The following is a 272-nucleotide window of genomic DNA, read 5'->3' as shown; positions in this document are numbered from 1 at the left end:
GGCGGGTCTCAGAACCAGCGGGTCTCAGAACCAGCGGGTCTCAGACAGAGCAGGTCTCAGACACGGCGGGTCTCAGACACAGCGGGTCTCAGAACCAGCGGGTCTCAGAACCAGCGGGTCTCAGACACACCGGGTCTCAGAACCAGCGGGTCTCAGACACAGCGGGTCTCAGACACACCGTGTCTCAGAACCAGCGGGTCTCAGACACGGCAGGTCTCAGACATGGCAGGTCTCAGACACAGCGGGTCTCAGAACCAGCAGGTCTCAGACAC

This window comes from Nematolebias whitei, chromosome 15 (assembly GCF_014905685.2).
Source record: "Nematolebias whitei isolate Nwh7 chromosome 15, NemWhi1, whole genome shotgun sequence".
Classification (NCBI taxonomy): domain Eukaryota; kingdom Metazoa; phylum Chordata; class Actinopteri; order Cyprinodontiformes; family Rivulidae; genus Nematolebias; species Nematolebias whitei.
The sequence above is the reverse complement of the archived record's forward strand: the minus strand, read 5'-3'. Positions refer to the sequence as shown.